The sequence below is a fragment of the Sus scrofa genome, chromosome 8 (genome assembly GCF_054392235.1).
Source record: "Sus scrofa isolate SSC_HxYL_T2T_F1_AM1 chromosome 8, Sscrofa_HxYL_maternal_Yorkshire_Landrace_v2.0, whole genome shotgun sequence".
Classification (NCBI taxonomy): domain Eukaryota; kingdom Metazoa; phylum Chordata; class Mammalia; order Artiodactyla; family Suidae; genus Sus; species Sus scrofa.
In genome coordinates this window covers 12,384,046-12,404,887 of record NC_139390.1, presented here as the reverse complement: position 1 = coordinate 12,404,887, position 20,842 = coordinate 12,384,046, and the positions used below count along the sequence as shown (strand labels likewise).

Sequence of the window (20,842 nt, the reverse complement as noted above, 5' to 3'; positions counted from 1 at the left end):
ATGTGGCTTGGATCCTGGGTTGCTGTGGCTGTGGTGTAGGCTGGCAGCTGCGGCTCCGATTTGACCCCTGGCCCGGGAACTTCCATATGCCACAGGCGTGGCCCTAAAAAGAAAAAAAAAGTTACAATTTTATGTTATGGGTGTTTGAGTGAAAAAAAAAATGAAAAAAGAGAAGAAGAAAAATGGTAAACACTTCTGCTTGTTTCTAGCGAAGACTGGGTTGGATGATAAAACTTGGTCGTGTGGCCATGGAGGACTTGCCAGCACTCTTTGAATGGGTGGCCCTCCTGTCACCTCCGCAGCTGGCCCCTGCTTCAGGGGGAGAGCGTGCCTGGAAGCTGCCCCGTGTGGATGAACAGAGAATGTGAGGCTTAGGTTGGCTTTTATACGCATCCCCCTCACCGGGCCTGAGCTGGACGTCTCAGTGGTCCCCCGACTCGCTTAGACCCTAAGTTGGAGGAGTTATTCTCCTCTCTTCTTGGACTTGAGGGAGGAGGCGGGGAGGGATGCTGAAAATGCTCCTCCTGTCATTTCCACTTTGGGCAAAATGGGTGGTTCATTTTTTGTGTCTACCTGACTAGGCCATGAGATGCCCAGACATCTGTTTAGATGTTCTTTCTGAATGTGTCTGTGAGGGGGTTTCTGGAGGAGATTAACATGCGAATTGGTGGGCTGAGTAAAGCACAGGGCCCTTCCCAGAGTGGGTGGGCCTCCCCTCATCAGTTGAAGGCCTGAAGAGCCCAAGAAGGTGGAGGAAGTTGAATTGGCTCCCTGCCTCCCTGACCCCTTGGGCTGGGACACGGATCTTCTGCCTTTGGCAAACCTTCTTCTGAGGCCTTCAGACCCAGATGGTAAGCTATGCCATTGGCTCTCCAGCTCTCAGGCTTTAACTGTACCATCAGCCTTCCTGGGTCTTTGGCTTGCAGACAGCAGATCCTAGGCCTTCTTGGCCCCCATGATGACCTGAGCCAATACCTTCAATAGATCTCTTCGTCTATATGTAAATACGCTTTATTGATTCTGCTTCTCTGAAGAACCCCGACCAATACAGGAGGAGACGGTGGAATTCTCTCCCTGCTACAGAAGCTCAATGAGTAGAAAATGAATGTGTTCCCCTTACGTGTCCAATAAACTGTGGGCTCATGCTGGGCAAAGGTATCCTTTAAAAAATACCTTGGGGGGAGTTTCTGATGTGGCGCAGCGGAAATGAATCCAACTAGTGTCCATGAGGTTGCAGGTTCCATCCTTGGCCTCGCTTAGTGGGTCAGGGATCCTGAGTTGCCATGGCTGTGGCTGTGGCTGGTAGCTGTAGCTCCAATTAGACTCCTAGCCTGGGAACCTCCATATGCTACAGGTGTGGCCCTAAAAAGCAAAAATCACACAAACAAACCAAACCAAACCAACAACAACAACAACAACATAATTTACTGCTCTGGACTCTCTCTCATGTTCTCTCCGAGTGTCATCATATTCCTGTGGGGTGATGGCCAAGGGCACTGAGGCTTGGAGATGGGCAGACTGCAAGGTGGGGAGGGATGGGTATGACCCCCACCTCCGGCTTCTGCTCCATCTGACCCCCAGAGGTAACATCCCACCACCAGCCCTGCTGGGGCCTGAATCTCAGCATAGATGTCCAGAGAATGGTGAAGTCCTGGGTACTCCTCTCAGCAGAGAAGCTTTCCCCGAAAATTATTTTTCTTTTATTGTGAGCACTTAAAACTTGGAAGCACTGAGGCCCTTCAAATACAGAGTCTTGTATTCCTTTTTTTTTTGCTTTTTGGGGCCACACCTATGGCATGTGGAAGTTCACACGCCAAGAGGTCAAATCAGAGCTGCAGCCCACACCACAGCCACAGCAACACGGAATCCAAGCCGCATCTGCAAGCTGCACTGAAGCTCGTGGCAACAATGGATCCTTAACCCACTGAGCAAGCCTAGGCATCGAGCCTGAGTCCTCATGGATGCTAGCTGGGCTCGCTACCGCTGAGCCACAACGGGAACTCCAGAGTCTTGTATTCTAATGCTTTGCTTGCCACCAAATCCAGAAGTTTAAAATTCACTCCGGTGTTTAAAACCTGCCACTGAAAGGAATGTCTATCATTTGTCTTTGTATTTTAAAAATAGGTGACTTGACAATTCCTTCCTATCTTCCAGCTTTTGCGCCGTGACACTGAGCTTCCCCCAGACACAGCCCCACCCCTTCCTTCAGCGTGACAAATGTGGAACGCATTTTGTTAGATACACGCTGACACCAGCCTGATCTCCCTGTGAAGTCTTAAAGCCAGGATGACTGAGGAGGTCAGCTTAGCAACTTGGAAATTGCCTGAACAGTGGTTTTCCGAGGTTTATTACCTAAGCTCAGGTTCCATTGGGGCTTGTCTGGAAGGGAGCAGGGAGAAACCATACCAGCAATAGCCATTTGAAGTGGAGAGGCTGATCTGGACACTGTCTGCCCTTCTCCTGCCTTATGGTTGGTAATTCACCAGGTAAAATGCGGGACTCAGTGATGCCCGGAAAAAAAAAAAAAAAAAAAAAAACAAGCAAAGCAAGCAAAAGTCTGATGATAATTACCTTTTGCAGGGGCAGAATTTACCTGAAATCTGTGGGCAGAAAGAGGGGATTCCAGCTCTCAGAAAGGATGCAGCTGAAATGCAATTTGGAAAGCGAATCTGCAGGCAGGGCTTAATGCACCCGATTTACGTGCCCTGTCAGCTTCTGAGCAACATAATTATTGTTATTTTTTTCTGCCTTGAGCTACTGCCTCCCAGTTTCTGGGAACAGAGCTCCAATATTTCCCACTTGGTGGCACTTATTACTGCCACCCCTCATGGCAAATTTCCCCCTTGGTCTTCCATCTCCCCCAACTTCCACTGAATCTCACGTTTAAAAAGAGCTGCTCTTCCTGTTTTCAGTTGGTAACACAAATATGCATCAAGCAGCAAGGATCCATTTGTGCAGTATTGTATTGGAGTAGATTTTCTGGTCTCAGGCAGTTGAGAAACCGCCGATGGTTTCAGATCCCTGTAAGCATCTGGGCTAAAATGATGTGTGATGCCTGCCTTGTGGTATAGACAGGTCTGCGAGGGACTCCATAATAGATGCTTTGATTCATGAATGCATCATGCTGGGGGACATTGCCCTGAGAAGACTGATTTACTGGAGATGAAATTCTCATCTGCATGTATGTGCGTGAGCATGTGCATCAAATCTCCGGCCCTCATTTCCTGTCCTGTCCTGACTCTGGCTCAGGATTGGTGGCTGTGTGACACTTGCTTACTCTTTTTCAACTCTACTGGCTGAGCAGCCTATTCAGTGGGACTGTGCAGATGAGGAATAGCTGGACCTGGTCCTCTTCTTTCAACAGCACCATCCTCATCCTTATCTTTGCTTTCATCTCCATCACCATCGTCATCACCATAGCGGTTCCCTTTGCCGCTATTATGACCATCATTCCTAAAGTTTATTGAGCCTCTTCTCTGTCCAGTATGGTGCCAGGCACGTTAGAAGCATCATGTTATTTAACTCTTAAAACAACACTGCAAACTAGATATGATAATTGTCACATGGTCGTGAGGCATCGGCCTCTCAGGGTGGGTTAAGCATCTTATACTAAGTCCAAGGTGAGAACATTGATGTTTTGACTTTATTTTTCTTTAAATTTTTAAATTTTATTTTATTTTATATTTTTATTTTTTATTTTTTTTGTCTTTTTTTTTTGCCATTTTTTGGGCCGCTCCCACGGCATATGGAGGTTCCCAGGCTAGGGGTTGAATTGGAGCTGTACCATTGGCCTACGCCACAGCCACAGCAACACGGGATCCGAGCTGCATCTGTGACCCACACCACAGCTCACGGAAAGGCCTGATCCTTAACCCACTGAGCAAGGCCAGGGATCGAACCCGCAACCTCATGGTTCCTAGTCGGATTCGTTAACCACTGCGCCACAACGGGAACTCCCCGAATTTTATTTTTTAATGAGAGTTGCAACATTTATTTCAGGCTATCTCTCTCTCTCTTTTTTCCTCTTTTTTCTTTTTTGTCATACCTGCGGCATGTGGAAGTTCCTGGGCCAGGGATCGAACCTGCGCCATAACAGTGACCGGAACCATAGCAGTGAAAACGCAGGAGCCTTAACTGGCTAGGCCATCAGAGAACTCTCAAGATTTCTTTGACTTTAAAGCCTATATCCTCATTCTCACACCATGCTGCCTCTCTTAGGGGTCTAGCTAACCATTTTTCTAAATAGAGGTTTTTGTCATGCCCCAAATCAGTGGGATTGGTAAAGCCAGATTAAACAAACAAAACTTTCTTAGAGCTGCATGCTGAGATGAAACAATGAGCTCTTTTCCTAAGCTCATTACAGGTATTAAGTGTTTAGCAATTTAATTAGGACACATCTAGATTTCACTATAGTCTCTAGAATACAAATGTCTTTGAACTTGGCATTCCTGTTTGATTTTGTGTGGCTTTGACCCCTTTATGGAGCTACCTGCAAGCCCCTTTAAATGATATGCTTCTTCTCTGTAATGGAGCATTTCCAGGCAGGCATTTTATTCATTTTCTTGACTTTAAGGTAGGGAGAAGTTGGGGAGATTTTTCAGCTCCTAAGACTTCATAGGAAACAATGACCAGGAATGTAAAACAAACAAACAAACAACAAAACAAAACAACCCCCCCAAAAAAACAACAAACTGAATTATTCAACTCTTCTACCAGATTAATGAGCAACATGGAGGCGTCTGGGGGAGTGTGGGAAGCACAGGCGATGATGCAGGAAGGCTGGCTACATTGTGGGATAAAATATAACACTTGTGGCTCATAAAACTTTTCTATGAGCTATTTTCTGCTCAACTCCATCATTGTTTCTTGACATGTGCAGGCATTTGGCCTGTGCCTGGTCATTTACTTTATAACAGAAACACTGGATTAAGGTATAAGGAAAAAGTCATTCTGGTGATTGGCTGAAAAGGGAAGGGGAGTTTTGCCTGGAGAAATGTGTGGGGGAAGCACATAAACTGTCATTTGCTCTACTTTTAGTTATTTCTAAAAAAATTGCAGGGGAATACAATGGTCTCAAAGGACTGAGTTTTAAATATGAGAATCATATTTAAGAGAAGAGAGAATTATTTAAAATTGGGACTGAAATATAAGATAGTGAGGATCTCTAGGTTCTAGAGGAATCTGGGAAATGAGTTTTTCTTTCTTCCTTCCTTCCTTCCTTCCTTCTTTCTTGGCCACACGCACAGCATATGGAAGTTTCCAGGCTAGGGGTTGAATCAGAGCTACAGCTGCTGGCCTACACCACAGCCACAGTAACATGGGATCCTAGCCACGTCTGCAACCTACGCCACAGCTCACGGCAATGCTGGATCCTTAGCCCACTAGGTGAAGCCAGGGATTGAACCTGTGTCCTCATGGATACTAGTCAGGTTCATTACCACTGAGTCACGATGGGAACTCCAGGGACATGCATTTTCTAAGCTAAGAGAAGTCTTGGATTCTCCTTACATCCACCTGCCATTGCTTTGATGGCCTCTTCTGGGTGGGTGCCGGGGGGTCAGGTTTAATCAGGGCAGAAAGCTGGTAACTCGAGCCAATTTTCAAACACCCAAGGGGGACGAGCTCTCTCTTGGCTCCAGAGTTTTCTTTCTTGCCGTGGTGGTGGAATAAATCCGATGAGGTGTGCTGGCCTCACAGACTTTTAAATTATTTACGCTCACTGCAACCTTGTCAATGGAAAATGAACCGCAGAGGCCAGGAAATTCTCAGACTTCGATGTAATTCTTGTTGTTTACAACCAAGTTCATCTCTTTATGATCCCATCTTTGCCCCTGCACACCTGCCTCCCAGACTTCTTCCAAGACCCTTCCTTAGGTGGAGCTAATTAAGCCAAATATGGTCCTTGTGTCCAGTTTCCTTCCTTGGCCTGTAGCTTTTATTTCTTTTAACGAGAGTATCGTAGACTGGGGAGGGGCCTTGTTACCAAGGCAACTGGATCTGTTGCCTGTGCTTTTCAGGTATCAACTGGACGCTCTGCTCAGTGGGCTGGGCCTTTGGTGGAGGGCGGTTTCTATGCCGTGTGACCTTCGTAAAGCGTTAATGATCCTAACATTGCAAACTTCTAATGATTCCCAGAATGGCCAGTTCCTGGGAGCCCAAGGATGGAGGGATCTGAAAAGACAGATTTGAGCCAGGCCAAGTTCTATTTATCCCTTATGGTCTGGGGTTTGCACACCTGACCTTAGGGATAAGGTGCTGCCTGTACCATTAGGTCTCTGCCTGCATCGTGCAGCCGGGATCCTGGGATCATTTACACAACTGAAATCCTCCCCTGGGCTGAAATCTTCCCCTCCTCCTGGGTCCCAGAAATTTTATTTTATTTTATTTTTTATTAATTCTTTTGCTTTTAGGACCACACCTGTGGCACATGGAAGTTCCCAGGCTAGGGGGGTCGAATCAGAGCTGCAGTTGCCCGCCTATGCCACAGCAACATGGGATTCAAGTCACATCTGTGACCTACACCATAGCTCACGGCAATGCTAGATCAGATCTTTAAGCCACTGAGCAAGACCAGGGATTGAACCTGCATCCCCAGGGATGCTAGTTGGATTTGTTTCCGCTTCACTCCCTGGCAATTTTACATTTCTCGTTTACATTGCAGCCAACTGCTGTTAGTTCACCAAGGTGGTGCAGCCACATTTTATTTATTTTTGTAATGTTTCCAGTGCTTAGCTCAGGGCCTGGCATATGGCAGTAGTTGGTAAATATTTGTTTAATTGCGAGTGAAATAATCAATTTTCCCCTTTACCTTCCTGAGATCCAAGTAGCCAATATATCAATCAAGAACAATTCATTAGACAGTGTGTTAGTCTGCCATAATAAAATACCACAGACTGGGTGAATTAAACAATAGAAAGTTATTTTCTTACCATTCTGAAGGCTAGAAGTCCAAGGTCAAAGTGTTGGCAGGTTTGGTTTCCTCTGAAGCCTTTCTTCCTGGCTTGGGGACGGAGGCCTTCTTGCTGTGTCCTCACAGTCAGCCCTGGTGTCTTCTTTTGGGTCTAAATTTCCTCTTCCTCTAAGGACACCAGTCCGATTGGATTAGGGCCACTGTAATGGCCTCATTTTTACTTAATCATCTTTTAAAAGACCCTCTGTCCAAACACAGTCATATTCCGAGGTACTGGGCAATAAGATTTCAAGACATGAATTTTGGGAATGCAGTCCAACTCATAATAAGCAGCTACCATTCGTCAGGATCCATGCTAAGTTCTAAAGGCAAAAGAATGTAGTTTTCTTTTTCTTTTCTTTTTTTTTTTTTTTTTTTTTTTTTTTAAGGTCTGCACCACTTGTGGCATATGGAAGTTTCCAGGCTAAAGGTCGAATCGGAGCTACAGCTGCCAGCCTATGCCACAGCCACAGCAATGCGGGATCCGAGCTGCGTCTGTGATCTACGCCACAGCTCCTGGCAGCACCGGATCCTTAACCCACTGAGTGAGGCCAGGGACTGAACCTGCATCCTCATGGATTCTAGTTGTGTTGGTTAACTGATGAGCCATGAAGGGAACTCCCGACTTGAGACAACTCTGAAGGGCTATCCCAGCTCCAGAGCTCCCCAAGGAGTGTGCGGGGGCCTCTGTCGTGGCTGCATCCCGGTGCGGTACACCTGCTGTCTAGTCCTGCAGCCTCACTACCCCTCAGGTGCTGGCTTTGAGGAGCACTGTCTAAAACGCTTCCTGTGCACACTCTCCATCTGAGGGTCTTAGATGGGAAACTTGACCCAAGACACATGCATTTCAAGAAAAAAATCCCAACCACAACTGATGATGCTATGATATTCTATGATACCCATTTTACAAATCCGGAAATTAAGGCTTAAAAAGGCTGAAAAACTTGTTTCAGATCATAGAGCTTAAAAGTGATAAAACCAGAACACAAACCCATTACTGTCTGATACCCTTAAAAAAAAAATGTGCTCTTAGAGATTACCCTACTCTGTCTGGAAGGTGGTGAGGTCACTGGGTCTTAAGGAAGAACTGGACAAGCCTAAGTCTTGAGGACAATTTCTCCCAGCTCCCAAGAGTTAACTTGGATGCGCTCATGGCCTGGGTAAGAATCAAGTCATTTACTATTGATCCTAAAAAAACCACTGTTCTTTTATTCCTAAAGTGTCTCTATAAATGCGGTGTATTGATTTCAGAAAGACAATTGAAGCCAGTTTTTGTATAAACTATGAAAATATAGATTTTGCTAAAACTTGAATCTCTAAAGCCATTTTGCTTTCTCATTTATTGGGATCTCACTGCTGACTCTCATCAAAGAAGACCAAATGGTAACCAAGTCTAGGAAGGACTGGTAGTATTGACATATTTTATCTACATGGGGCTGAATCCTCTTACTAAGGCACGACGGGGCCGGGGGCCGGGGTGGGGGGCAGGGGAGGATTCTTAAATCCCATTGAGTGTGTGTGTGTGTGTATTTCATAGCCAATATATTTTTCTGTTCATCCTCTCACTTGAGAGTCACATCAAAATCTGGCAGGGAGATTTTGGTCGCCCTTTTCCATAGATGAGAAAACTGAAACTCAGAGGGATCAAAGGGCCCCAAGACTGCACAGCTAGGGAGAGAAGATCCTGTACTTGAAACCTACAGCATCTGTCTCCCACCTCCTTACAACTAGAGCTACTGCTCGACAAAGGCATCTTTTTCTAGGTCTTGCCGGCACGTCTGAAACTGAGTTCATCACCCATCTCTCAGCCAGGCTAATGATACATATGTCCACTCACTTATCTATGCCGGACACCACAAACCTTCTTGAATTTTCCACTTCCTCTTCCCATCCTTGGCTTCCTCCTCTCTCTAAAACTCTTATTTTTTGTCTTGCACCTAAGTATTTCTCAGACCTACTGTTACATGTCTGTATCACCATCATCAGTCACATAGACTAATATTAATTTAATAGTCCCCTCATTGGTACAGAGTTAGGTGACCCTTTCAATTCAAAGGTGTCACTGTCAGTTCCTACTGTGGCTCAGCAGGTTAAGGACACAATATAGTCTCTGTGAGGATGTGGGTTTGATATGTGGCCTCACACAGTGGGTTAAGGGTCTGGTGTTGCCACGAGCTGCCGTGTAGTTCACAGATGCAGCTCGGATCTGATGTTGCCATGGCTGTGGTATAGGCTGATGGCTGCATCTCTGATTTAACCTCTAGCCCAGGAACTTCCATAGATCACAGGTGAGGCCATAAAAAAGAAGAAGGAAAAAAAAAAAAAACACCCAAAGAAAACCAAACCAAAAAACCAAAGTTGTTGGCGTCAAGTTGTGGAGTCTGAGGTCAGATTGCTTGGATTCGAATTTCGTTTTCACTAGTAACTAGCTCTGACCCTCTGCAGCTTAGCCGTCCCTGCCTGAAGTTCCTCATCTCTTCGACGGGGGAAACAGTGGTTACTACGTGTTGGGCGGTTGTGAACATTGCATGAAATACGATGTCATGGCCTCAGAACAATGCCTGGGATATAGTGACTACTCAGTACATGCTAGCTGTTATCACTCGACTTCCTCTCGGATGCTGGAGAAATCTTTCAAAATCATAAATCTGATCAGACTAATTTCCCATTGAAAAACCTTCAGGTGGAGTTCCCGTATCCATGAGGATACGGGTTTGATCCCTGGCCTTGCTCAGTGGGTCAAGGATCTGCCGTTGCCATGAGCTGTGGTGTAGGCTGCAGAAGGCTGGCAGCTGATTTGACTCCTAGCCTGGGAACTTCCATATGCTCAAGTGCGGTCCTAAAAAGCAAAAAACAAAAACAACAACAAACAAAAGAAAACAAACAAAACCCCCCAAAAAAACCCTTGAGTAGCTTCCAGAACTTACAGAATACCATTCCAAACATTTTTCCAAAGTTCCAAAATAGCTAGCTACTATTTATCATATTCTACCTTCTGACCCAAGCACTTCAGATGTGATATTTAACTATTTAAAAGATAAAGAGAATTATGCTACATATATTCACTACAACTTGTTCTTTCTCCTTCAATTCATTACCCTCTGTTTCTGGGGTCAACGACATTCTGACTCTGAAAAATCTCTTTTCTAATGGTGTCAGAGGCCATGCGATTATCTGCTCAGCAGCTTCTTGGTTGGCTGGTTTCTTGCCCAGTTGTCTCAATCTCGATAGAGGAATTATAATTCCTGAAGTTTGGCCTAGGTGAGGCTTGTTTCTCCAGGCTTTCTAATAATTTTGCAAACCTGGAAATAAATTTCTTGCTGTTAAAAACCCAGCTGGAGAAATTTTCATTGTCTGCAACTGGATTCTAGGTGAACAGGTATCCTTTGTGATACTTTGTTAGTGCTGGTGTTTAGAGAACTGCTAAATTTTCCAGGTTGATCTTGTGTCTGGTCATGTTACCAAATGCTCTTATTCTAATAGTTTGGAAAATGGATTTTCTTGGAGTTTCTAAGTGGATTATAGTGTTATCTACCATCGTGGGCTGCTTTGTCCCTTTCTTTCTAAAAAAATTTCTCTTTTTTGTTATTTATTATTGAGGTTGCAGGACATGTATTTATTTTAAAAAATATATTTTAGTTGATTTACAGTGTTCTGTCAATTTCTGCAGTAAACAGGACCTTTAGTATAATATTGAATAATTGTGACGATAACTGGTTTCCCCATTGTTTCTGATGACTGGGCATTATTCTAGTGTTTCACCATTGAGTGTGACATTTTCTGCTGGTAGATACTCTTTATTAGCTTAAGATTTTTTGTTTGTCTCTGTTTTCAATTAAGCTGAACACTGAATTTTATGAAATACTTTTCTAGGGTCTATATATCTAATGTATTAAGAAATGTAGTTTCCCCATATCCAGTGTTGCTTTCTGAGGTTTCAGTTACTGGTAGTCAATGATGGTCTGATAATATTAAATGGAAAATTCTAGAAATAAGCGATTTGTAGTTTTGAATGGCAGGCCGTTCTGAGGGCTGTGATGAAATCTCAGGCTGCCCACCCAGCCCCACCCAGGAGGTGAATCATCCTTTAGTCCAGCGAATCTGTCCATTAGTCACTGAGTAGATGTTTCTGGTTGTCAGAGTGGCTGGATATCACACTGCTTGTGTTTAAGTAACACTTATTTTACTTAAAAATGGCCCTTGAATGCAATAGTAAGGATGCTAGTCATTCAGTTTTGTTTGTTTGTTTGTTTGTTTGTTTTTTGCTTTTGCTTTTCAGGGCTGCAGCCATAGCATATGGAGGTTCCCAGGCTAAGGGTCCAATTAGTTCTAAATCTTTGTATTTTCCATTTCTTTCTTAATGATTAACCTATTCGGTTTTTAAAGTTCTTCTTGAGTTGAATTTGTTCGTTAATATATTTTTAGAAAATCATATCTTTCATCTAGATGAAAGCTGGAATTGTACTCTGGTAATAAGTGCTAACCTTTATACATTGCCTGCTATGGTGGCAGGCATAGTATTAAGTACCATATATATATATTTATCTAGCACAAAATCCTCCCTGAAGTTGGTATTGTTTTATACCCATTTTACAGGGTATGAATGTTGAGGCCCAGAGGAGAGATTTAGTAACTTGCCCAGCAAATGGTGGAACTGGGATTCAAACCCTGGTAGTTGGCTCCAGAGAGAATTATATATTTTTTAACATCTCTTGATCTGCAGCTATGCCTGTCTTCTCTTTCTTTCCTAAGAGTTTGTTTTTTCCTTCTGTTTTTCCTTGTAATCAAACATGCTAAAGCATTGCCAGTTTTATTACTGTTGCTGTTATTTCTCTGTCCAAAGAACCCATTTTCATTTTAGTGATGAAGACTATTTTTATTATTTTAATTTTATTATTATTATTTGTCTTTTTAGGGCTGTACCTGTGGCATATGGACATTCCCAGGCTAGGGGTCAAATTGGAGCTGTAGTTGCCAGCCTACACCATAGCCACAGCTATGCAGGATTCAAGCTGTGTATGCAACCTGCACCAGAGCTCACATCAACACTAGATCCTTAACCCACTAAGCCAGGCCAGGAATTGAACTTGCATCCTCATGAAAACTAGTTGGATTTGGTACCGCTGAGCCACAACAGGAACTCCCAAGACTATTTTTAAAATTTATGTTACACTTATAGTTTCTTTCACATTTGATTAATTTACATTTTAATACATTATACCTTTCCTTTCCCTTCCTTTATATTTATTTTTAATTTTTTAAATTTCCTGACTTGAGCACTTGTAATTTAACCTAATAAACACATCAAAGACCTCTAAATACCACCGAGGCTGCGTCTCAAAGACTTTGCTGTATAACATTATTATTAGTGTTAATATTGAAAGAATCTAATTTTGGTTTGGGTTTCTGCTTTTACTTTGAAATATTTAAAAAGAGCATCTTAAAATTTCTAAGTTGTTATTTTGGGGGTTGGATGCTGCTCATTATCTTTTGTTATAAATTTCTAATGCCACTGAATTGTGGAATAATCTCTCATTTAACCGAGATTCTGCATGCCACCTTTATTTCTAAATGTTTCATGAGTGCTTAAAAATGTATTTTGTCTGTTGTGTACAACTTCTTTCTATAGCTGTTTGATTAAGCTTGCTAATTGTGACATTCAAGCCTACTTTTGTATAGGAAACATAATTTTTTTAAGAAATTCTATTAATCCACCCACGACTATGGATTTGTCCATTTGTGCAGCTGTTCTAACAGTTATTGCCTTACATATACTGAAACTATTTTATTAAGTGTTAATGTAGGTCTGTGGTTGATTTTGATACTTATCAGCATAAAATTTTTTGTCTCATTTAATGTTCCACTCCTTTGTATTTTATTTCACCTGAGATTGATATTGTGACACTGTTTTCTTTTGAGGTGTTCAGACTGAACAATAGGAGCTAGCATTTGCCTGATTTGTTTTTCTACATCATGTTATTTTTAAATTTCCAAGATCTTATTTTAATGTGATTTGCACAAAAAGAACACAGACAGTTTTTATTTGTTGGTTTGGTTTTCATGACCAATCTGGGAGTTTCTTTTTCTTTTCTTTTCTTTCTTTCTTTCTTTCTTTTTTTTTTTTTTTTGTCTCTTTGGGGCCCGCACCTATGGCATATGGAATTTCCTAGGCTAGGGATCGAATAGGAGCTGCAGCTGTTGGCCTATACCACAGGCACAGCAACACTAGATCCGAGCTGCATCTATGACCTACACCACAGCTCAGGGCAACACTGAGTCCTTTCACTCACTGAGCAAGGCCAGGGATCGAACCCGCCACCTCATGGTTCCTAGTTGGATTCGTTAACCACTGCGCCATGACGGGAACTCCTTCCTCTGTTTTTTTTTAACACACCCATGCTATTTACATTCTTCTAGTAGTTCCTCTTAATTATTGATGTACTTTTAAACGTCCTGAAAAATCAATATCTAGAATTATTCTGAATGTGCTTAATCTGATACCATATTCAATTACCTAAATTTCTTGGTAATACCTTGTTCAATTACCTAAAACCACCATATGGCTGTGGTTTCCTGTCTCTTACATTTTATGGAGCAGTAATATACCTGAAAAATAAACTGTGGACCTATATAGGGTTATCAAATTTTATTTTGTTAAATAAGGAGGTTAAAACCTACCTGTCATCTGTCTTCTCCTGTTTCCCAGCACTTTGCAACAGGATATTTTAGTGTCTTCCTTAAATTAAGGAAGACATGGGATCATTTGAAACTATTAAACCCTTTACATATTTAGCTTTATAGAAAACACTGTCTCTGTTTTTCTTATTTCACTGTGGATTGATGAAAACTTCACCATGACCTGGTAGTGAAATAAGGACCGGCTTTTGGGAATCACTGGTTTACGACTAATGTTCTTTGGTCTCATTTGTCCCTGCCCCACTTCTCTCTATTTCTTGAATATTTCAAACTCTCTTTCTTCCTCTCTGCCTTCCTTTCTTTGTTCCCCTCATTCCTTTAATTCTTTCTTGCCTCTTTATATTTGCAAATAGTTTTTATCTTTTCCTGAAATGTCTTTCCTCTGCTCTCAGACACAGAGTGATAGTTTTAATGAAGGATAGATTTTTGAAGAATTTGCATAATTCAAAATGAACATAATTAAAGATTTTCTCTCGGATCTGGCAAAAGTTATTCTGATCATGGGTATTTCTGTTTACCAGCTTGAGTGCTAGTGGTGTAAACACTGTCTACAATTCACTTGGCATTATAACACTGAAAATAAACAATTCCTGATGAATTAAACAAAGGTTTGAAAATTGCATAATTTTGAATTTTGTGCATAAATTGAGTTTATTAATATTTTTATATCACATAGTTTCACATTAATTCAATGTTGCATAATATGCAGTTGCCCTTCATTATCTGCGTATCTCTGATTTCTCATTAGTGCTTGATTGTATCTGTGATATAATTTCAATGGCTGCAGCAGCAGGAACTTTCTCTCATTCTCCTCAAGAGCAGAGGTGTATTCTGATTCAGTGGAGCCTGTGCCCAGCATTTTCCTGAGCAAGGGTATTAGGCATTTCCAGTTTCTGTCTCTTCTATTAATGTCATGCTTGCGTTTCCTCCCAGTGGCAGGTGTGTACAGACATACCACAGAGATGTTGTGGGTTCCCTGCAATAAAATGAATATCACCATAAAATGAGTTGCATGAATTTTTTTCTTTGTTTCTCAGAGCATATGAAACGTATTTTACACTATACTGTAGTCTATAAAGTGTGCATTATGTCTAAAAATAATGTACATATTTTAATTAAAAAGTACTTTGTTGCTGGGAGTTCCTATTGCGGCTCAGTGGTAATAAACCCAGCTAGCATCCATGAGGACCTGGGTTCGATCCCTGGCCCCGATCTGTGGGTCAAGGATTTGGTGTTGCCATGATCTGTGGTGTAGGTTACAGACACGGCTTGGATCCAGTATTGTTGTGGCCATGGCGTAGGCTGGCAGCTGCAGCTCCAATTAGACCCCTAGCCTGGGAATTTCCATTTGCCATGGGTGCAGCCCTAAAAAGACAAAAAGAAAAAAAAGTACTTTATTGCTAAAACATGCTTGCTATCATCTGGGCCTTCAGCAAGTTGTGATCTCTTTGCTGGTGGAGGGTCTTGCCTCAGTGTCAATGGCTGCTGACTGATCAGGATGGTGGTTGCTGAAGGCTGGGGTGTCTGTGGCAATTTCTTAAAACAAGACAGCAATGCAGTTGGCTGCATTGATTGGCTCTTCCTTCCAGGAATAACTTCTCTGTAGCGTGCAATAGTGCTTGATAGCATTTAACCACAGTAGAACTTCTTTCAAAATTGGAGTCAGTTCTCTCAAAACTTGCTGTTGCTTTATCAACCAAGTTGATGTGATATTCTAAATCTTTTGTTGTTATTTCAATGATTTTTACAGCATTTTCACCAGGAGTAGATTGCAACTCCAGAAACCACTTTCCTTGTTCATCCATGAGAAGCAACTCCTTATCTGTAAAAATTTTATTGTGAGATTGAAGCAGTTCTGTCACTTCTAATTCCAGTTCTCTTGCTGTTTCCACAACCTCTACAGTTACTTCCTCCATGGATGTCTTGAACCCCTCAAAGTCATCCTGAGGGTTGGAATCAAGTTCTTCCAAACTCCTGTTAATGTTGGTATCTTGTCCTCTTCCTGTGAATCATGAATATTCGAAATGGCATCTAGAACGGTGAATGCTTTGGAGGAGGTTTTATTTTTTTATTTTTGGCCTTACCTGTGGCCTGTGCGAATTCCCCAGCCAGGGATCAAACTCGTGCTGCAGCTACATCCCAAGCCGCTGCTGTAACAACACCAGATCCTTAACCCGCTGCACCCCAAGAGAACTCTGCCATACTTTCCAGAAAGTTTTAAATTGACTCGGCCCAGCTCCATTAGAGGAATCCCCATCTATGGCAGTTATAGCTTCGCAAAATGTGTTTCTTAAGTGACAGGACTTGAAAGTCAGAATGAGTCCTTGATCCCCAGGCTGCAGAATGGATGCTGTGTTAGCATCACGAAAACAACATGAATCTTGTCTATCTCCATCACAGCTCTGGTCTTGGATGACCAGGTGCACTGTCAATGAACAGTCGTGTATATATATATATATTTGTCTTTTTAGAGCTGCACCTGTGTCATATGGAGGTTCCCAGGCTAGGAGTCAAATGAGAGCTGTAGCTACAGGCCTATGCCACAGCCACAGCCACGCTGGATCTGAGCCAGGTCTGCGACCTACACCACAGCTCACAGCAACGCTGGATCCTTAACCCACTGAGCAAGGCCAGGGATTGAACCCGAGTCTTCATGGATCCTAGTCGGGTTCATTAACCACTGACCCATGGTGGGAACTCCTGAACAGTCATATTTTGAAAGGAATCTTTTTTTTGAAGCAGTAGTTCTCAAAGGTGGGCCTAACCTAGCAAACCATGTTGTAAACAGATATGCTGTTATCCACGCTTTGTTGTTCCATTTTTTTAGCACACAGGCGGTGTAGACTTGGCATAATTCTTAAGGGCTCTAGGAGTAGTGGGATGGTAAACAAGCATTGGCTTTAATGTGAAGTCTCCAGCTGCATTAGTCCCTAACAAAAGAGCCATCCTGTCCTTTGAGACGTCGAAGCCAGACACTGATTTCTCCACTTTGTTTTAGTTATTATTATTATTTTTTGGTCTTTTTATAGCCACGCCTGTGGGATACGGACTTTCCCAAGTTAGGGGTCCAATCAGAGCTGCAGCTGCCTGCCTACACCACAGCCACAGCATCGCCAAATCCAAGCTGAGACTGCTCCTATACCCCAGCTCATGGCAACGCCGGATCCTTAAACCCCTGAGGCCAGGGATGGAACCCACATCCTCATGGTTACTAGTCAGCTTGTTACTGCTGCACCACCATGGGGACTCCAGAATTAGCATCTTGCTCTGGACCAGACGTTGGCTTAAGGGGATGCTGGGACTGATTTGATTCTCTATCCACCACTAAAACCTTCTTCGTATCAGCAATCAGGCCCCTTCACTTTCTTATCATTTGTGTGTTCCCTAGAGTAGCATTTTTAACTTCCTTTAAGGACTTTCCCTTTGCTTTCACAACTGTTGACGGTGGTTAATGGGTGCTGGAGGCCTAGTGTTAGGCCTATCTTAGGTTTCTGTATGCCTTGCTGCCTCAGCTTACTCTCTCTAGCTTTTGATTTAGAGGAGAGATATGACTCTCCCTTTCACTTGAACACTGAGAGGTCATTGTGGGGTTGTCCATTGGTCTAATTTCATTGTTGCTGTGCCTCAGGGGATAGGGAGGCCTGAGAAGGAAAGAGATGGTGGAACAGTCATTTGATGGAGCGGTCAGAACACATACAACATTTATCAATTAAGTTCACCATTTTAGGAGTTCCTTCTGTGGCTCAGTAGGTTAAGAACCTGACATAGTCTGTGTGAGGAGGCAGGTTCAATCCCTGGCCTTGCTCAGTAGGTTAAGGATCTAGCGTTGCCATGAGCTGTGGTGTAGGCTGCAAATGCAGCTTGGATCTGGTGTTGCTTTGGCTGTGGTAGAGGCTGGCAGCGGCAGCTCCAATTCGACTCCTAGCCTGGGAACTTCCATATGCTGCAGGTATGGCCATAAAAGGAAAAAAAATTCACCATCTTACTTACATGGGCATGGTTCACGGTGCCTCAGAACAATCACAATTGCAACAACAAAGATCACTGATCACAGATCACCATAACAAGTATAATAATAATTAAAAATTTTGAAGTATTGTGAGAATGACCAAAAGGTGACACAGGGACATGAATTGAGCCAATGCTGTTGGAAGCATGGCGCCTGTAGACTTGCTCTGTGCAGGGTGGCCTCAAACTTCAATTTATAAACAATGCAGTTTCTGCAAAGTGCAATAAAGCAAAGTGCATTAAACAAGGTATCCTGTACCGCTCCCTCCGCAGAGCAGGGAGGGCGGCGGGAGTGTGGAATCAGCAACAGCCCCTTTCTTCTTCCTCACAAGCTCATCCCGGTGTTTGGTGGCTGGTTGTAAGGCAGTGTGGTCCTCTCCTCGCCCTTCCAAGTGGAAGTCCTGAAGCTCAGGGGCTGTGTCTTATTTATATTTGAGGCTCAGTCCCCGCAGGCTCTGATGCTCAACATCCCTCTGATTAAATGAAACTGCTTTCCTGTTAAACCATTACCTCTGAATAGCTAAGTCTTCCTTCTGGCTAAATGAAATATCTTCCTTGCTGTATATTAAGTGTAATTTTCTCCTCCGAGTGCATGGGGACCATCTGGCAGATGCCACTGATTGTGACTCTTCTGGTACCCGAAGGCAGATATTGTTACCCTCAAATTCTATTTCTCTGGATTAAAAAGCCACAATACATGCAAGATTTCCCCTCGTGACAGGTGAATCGTTTTGTTCTTCCTTGGACCTTCTCCAATTCCTTCTCCTCCCTCTTCAGATGTGGAGGCCAAAATTGCGAAGCCAAGTCGAGAAAAAGGATCCCTCACGGGCACTTTGCTCTCGTTAACTCTCAGCTCAGCCCTGATCATCTTCATTCGAGACACGTTTCTGGCTCATTCCATTTGCTGCCCCTCGTGGTCCCTGGGAGCTTGTATTCTCTTTCTACTCGTTTATTTATTTATTTTTGCAGGTCATCGACCCTCTTGTATCTGTGGGTTTTCTTTGTTTTGGTTACAGTCTAATATCTTATACTTCAAGCCTATTCAACGGCATCCTTTGATTTTGTGGTTTGTTGACGTCAATGTCTACTTAGCAAATTAGACTGTGGAATTTTAGCGAGGCTGCCCAAATCTTCATAAAAGGGTTGACCGCTGCTGGTAACTGATGGTCATGCATGTGTTGCAGACTTTCTTCTAGGGTGGCTCTATCCGATACAGTAGCCCCTAGTCACATGTGACTATTTAAATTATTAGGATGAAATAAAGATTAAAATTCAGTTTCTCTGGCCATGTTTCAAGTGCCGAGGTGTCACATGGGGGCGGGGGTGACCACGGTGAGCAGCACAGGTGCAGGTTTTTCTTATCACAGAAAGTTCTGTGGGCTGGGGCTGGTCCAGAAGGTTTTCCGGGTTGAAGAGTTTTCGTGAAGGAGAAAACTCACAGAATTGGAGATACTCTTGTAATTTTTCATACTTTTACTTCCAAGAACTTCCTTTTATTTTCTCCATTAAAAAGTCCTGCCCTGCAGGCTTCTTATTGCTGAAAGACAATGTCTTCCTTCACCTGTAAATCAAGGCATAAACAAATATAAGGCCACCTGTTAGGAGGGAGCTATGACTACATTGAGCGGATAAAATTCCAGCCAAGTTTGCTTTTATTTTTTACTTTTTGCAGCACCCATGACATGTGGAAATTCCTAGAACAGGGATTGAACCTGTGCCACAACAGCCCCCTGAGCAACAGCAGTGACAACACTGGATCCTTAACCCACTGAGCCACAAGGGAACTCCCTCTAGCTGAAACTTTTAAAAAAAAATGATGATGATTTTTCAGTTCTGGTGGCCTTATCACAGGTACAGATATATTTACACTATAGTCTTGACTTTCCAAAAAGGGTTTTCAGATCCTTATTATCTTCCCTCCTTCTAATTCTTTTTTTTTTCCTTCCCATTTATTTATTTATTTATTTATTTAGTCTTTTTGCCATTTCTTGGGCCGCTCCCACGGCATATGGAGGTTCCCAGGCTAGGGGTCGAATCGGAGCTGTAGCCACTGGCCTACACCACAGCCACAGCAACGCGGGATCCCAGCCGTGTCTGCGACCTGCACCACAGCTCACGGCAACGCCGGATCATTAACCCACTGAGAGAGGCCAGGGATCGAACCCGCAACCTCATGGTTCCTAGTCGGATTCGTTAACCACTGTGCCACGATGGGAACTCCCCTCCTTCTAATTCTTTAAACCAGCCCAATACATCCATGCTCTACAGCCCCAGATAGGGAGCTCTGCACATTTGCAGCCACTGCTTTGGCTGGTTCCCTTCTCTCTCTCCTTTTTTTTTTTTCCAGTCTTTTTAGGGCTGCACCCAGGGCATATGGAAATTACCTGAGGCCTATGCCACAGCTTGCGGCAATGCTGGGTCCTTACCCCCCGGAGCAAGGCCAGGGATTGAACCCGTATCCTCACAGAGACAATGTCGGGTCCTTAACTCTCTGAGCCACAACAGGAACTGCAGGATGTATAATTTCAATTCTGTCCAATCTCTCACGGCTTCCTGTGTGCGTGGTGCTCCTGCTCCCGGAACGCTGGCCGCCGTAGCGAATGGGCAGCATTGGGCAAGTCTCTGCTCTCTGTCCTTCTCGCTCCTGAGCCCTCACTTCAAGCTGCTTCGTGGACCTCTGTTCATCCCCATACGCCTGACTCTCCATCCACCCTCCTGGCTCAGTTTTGGTTTGGGTTTTGTCTGTCTTTTCATGTTCTTGTCTTTCTGGGTCTGGACTTGCCTTGACAAGGACCTGGACCTGCTCCTGGGCTGCTGGGTAGGGCTCTTCTGGGGAATAAACTGCCCAGGTTTTCATACCTTTTACCGACCTGGTCACTAGTCTCATCTCATTTATCCTCGAGGTGATGTCTGGTATTTTCTTCAGCCTTCTCACCTTTGTATTCATTAGATTTTCTCAGATCACTTCATTTACGAGTTGGAAGAGACCTCAGAGCCTGTCTAGTCCAACGCCTTCATTTTCTCAAAATATGAATTAAACAGAAGGACTCGCTCGCTCGCTTCAAGCTAGACAGGGAACTAAAAGAGAGCTAACCTTGGGCTTTAGTCTTCTGAACTTCCTCCTGGATCTTTTCATTTAAGCAATATTCCTAAATTATTCTTGCTTTAAAAAAAGAAAGGGGGGAGTTC

The 20,842-nt window shown here is 43.4% G+C and overlaps 1 long non-coding RNA gene across 45 annotated transcripts in view; it reads left to right on the top strand.

Annotated features, from left to right (window-relative positions):
- Positions 1–20,842, top strand: part of LOC100739688 (uncharacterized) — a 187,429-nt gene that overhangs the window by 60,119 nt on the left and 106,468 nt on the right. The window contains exon 5 of one of the 45 annotated variants that reach the window (XR_014813659.1): positions 8,007–8,109. The exons of 43 other annotated variants lie outside the window; for them this stretch is intronic. This is a non-coding gene — a long non-coding RNA (uncharacterized LOC100739688). Of the gene's footprint in view, positions 1–1,872; positions 2,538–8,006; positions 8,110–20,842 lie in introns of those variants that run through there. One more of the 45 variants, XR_014813660.1, reaches the window with a different exon arrangement.